This window comes from Austrofundulus limnaeus, unplaced genomic scaffold, assembly GCF_001266775.1.
Source record: "Austrofundulus limnaeus strain Quisiro unplaced genomic scaffold, Austrofundulus_limnaeus-1.0 Scaffold2, whole genome shotgun sequence".
NCBI lineage: Eukaryota > Metazoa > Chordata > Actinopteri > Cyprinodontiformes > Rivulidae > Austrofundulus > Austrofundulus limnaeus.
This window is the reverse complement of record NW_013952404.1, coordinates 9,684,572-9,687,324: the sequence shown is the minus strand read 5'-3', so window position 1 is coordinate 9,687,324 and position 2,753 is coordinate 9,684,572. Positions and strand designations below refer to the sequence as shown.

Here is a 2,753-nt window from a genome sequence, read left to right as displayed (position 1 = left end):
AATATTTAAGTAAACAAAAGGCTAGCTATTAGTTATACAAAAAACAACAGGCTAGCATGAGCTAACATGTTTTACTTTTTGTATTAGTAGTACTGATCACATATTTGCATACAAATTGATTTCTGTTGTGAGTATAAAAACAAAAACAAAAAAAAAATGTATTCTGTTATGTTTGGTCACATTTTCAAAGAGCCACTGCAGAGGGACCAAAGAGCCACATGTGGCCCCAGAGCCACAGGTTGCAGACCCCTGCCTTAGCTTCTTTCTTGTCTACCATGTTTAGTTACTCTGAACTCACGTTTGATCTCGAGATGTCTCACAAGATTTCCTGTTTGTCGTCTGATTTTTCTTGTGTGGTGTACGCCACCTAACCTGTTTTATCTATGATTATTTTGTCGTCACGTGTGGGGTCTCTTAAGTTTTGAAAAACAGTCTAAAATTTTTAAATATTGTATAAACCAGGCATTAGGCAACCAGTCAGGCTTTTAGCTAGACATTGGGTCATCTTTTGGACACCCTGTTCGATTTTCTGAAGCGTCAGGATGCCCTCAGGGCACCGTTCCAATCTCCGAGTTCGCCACTATTTAACAGGCAGTTCTGTCCGTAAGTTGCCTGCCTCCCCCCCGTACATTTTGTAATCTTTCATAAGCGGCAAGAGGGTGACCACAATTATTTTATGATGCCAAGAATAAATTGTGTCAGCTTTGATAGAAGAGGGTAGCAATGTTTGTTGTGTGTTGTTGTCACATTCTCTGGTCCTGGTCCTTTCATTTTTTTCCCCTAATAGGGTTGAGTAAAATCGTAACAGGTGCAATTAACTGTCAGGAAAAATGTCAACAACTAATATTTTCCACTTAACAGTTATTGCAACTAGGTGTACATGTCAGCCCAGTGGTAGAAGTGTAGCAGCTAACGCTAACCCTGCAAACTTGTTTAATCACCTGAAACACCGACATAAACCAGAGTAAGAAGAAGGCCAGAAGGTGTGGAGCAAGGCCACAACGTTGGCTACATGCAACTGCAGTTCATCTAATAATCAGCATATTAATTGTTATCTAAATGCTACTATTAATTGTAATAAATCTTTTTGCTTATATCGCCCGACCCTACCCACTACATAAATTTTGTAAACTTCTGTAAGCTTCATAAGTGGTGGATGGTGTTGGGGTGCTTAAAGGGTCAACAGCGCCTTTCAATAACRTGTGTAAAAGTCTGCAACCAGCTGTAGCATGAGCTCCATCATTTCTCCCATTTTGTTCTTCCTGTTCATCTAAGTAGAATAATATGGGTTCATTCCAGTAATGTGGTGATTAGAGTCCTATTTCTTGCTCACTCATTATGTTGCTGAATCCCTTAATTACTCCTGAGGTTAATTGTAGATGGACAGTCTGACAAACAACATAAACAGACAAAGTTGTACGCCCACTACCCCTTTAGTGTTGCTCTGATGGCTTCATAATGTGTCACACATGCAAAAACACATGCTCTGAGGAATTCTCTCGTGTCATTTTCTGTTCCTGTAAACTCTAAGTACAAGTTTTCTGCCAGCATGCTGTGGCTCATGAGTCTGTGTGTGTTCTGGGAGACCAGTCAGGGAGTAGAATTTCTCTGGTGGGTTCTGCTGTTAAAGGTCAGCTGTAAAATCATCCAAGGTGACTCAGCTGCTTGTTGTTTGAAAGTTGCGTGCATCGTACGTGCTGGAGCACTTTCTTTTTCTCCGCTAAATAACTATGCTGTCCCAAAGGTTTTGTATTCATGCTAAACCCGAGTTGCTCTTCTGCAGTTTTTAGTGTGTCTGCATTCTTTTAAATAGTTCATGATCTTTTGACCAGTGGGTAAAACTGTTTGTCAGTGGCCAATATACAGACATGATGACAGTTTTATGTTTGTCTTGAACAGGAAAACTGTATCAAAAGGTTTTCTTCTCATTTAATTTAATCTCATTTAGTTTATTACAGGCTTTCTTGACTATAGTTGTTACTGTTAAATGAAATTGTACAGCACTCTGAAAATGATTTTCTGAATGTCAGATTTTTTTCTTGGCTGCTTTTTTGCCCATTCCTTATACTTTACCTGACTTAATTACAGCATCTTGTGCAGGGTGTATTTTAAAAATGAGGAAAGGGGACAAGAGGGGGACACCAGAACTGTCAGATCTAAAAATGATCTCATGTCTTTCAGAAGTAGCAAATAAATAAATAAATTAAATGGTAAATAAATCCAACAAATCCCTGACTAAGTATCTTGGAAATGCATCACACTTCAGTTGATCCTTATGTTAAGTTTTCAGCTAACAGGGTGCATCAAGTCAGTGTTTCCCCTACCATTATACAGCCCCCCCCCACCCCGCCAACGAGATGGCCCGCCCCTCTAAGAATTTCACAGCATGTAGCCGTTTTTATTTAAATAAGGCCAGATCAAGCTGAGAGCTATTTTTTGCATCCCTCCATATCCACCTCTCGCCAAACTTGGGGAAAAAGACGGCGCAGAGCGAGGCTGAGCTCTGTATGTGGTCCTCACAAAGATAGGAAGACGTGTGTGAGATTAGACACGCAGCTCTGCTTTTAATCACGTAGCACCGATGCGACAGCTTTGCAAGCTACTTTTTCTTTCTTTAAAAGAAAATGCGACAGGTGAAGCCACAGCATGGTTACTACCTTATCAATAATTACTGCCTTTTTTTCCTTTCTCTGTGGGTGTGGTCAGCTTCACTCAGCTGCAGGTGGGGGGTCAGCTTCACTCAGCTGCAGGTG

General features: G+C 40.5%; 1 protein-coding gene across 1 annotated transcript in view; it reads left to right on the top strand.

Moving 5' to 3' along the window:
* Positions 1 to 2,753, top strand: part of asap3 (ArfGAP with SH3 domain, ankyrin repeat and PH domain 3) — a 29,027-nt gene that overhangs the window by 6,134 nt on the left and 20,140 nt on the right. The window lies entirely within an intron of this gene.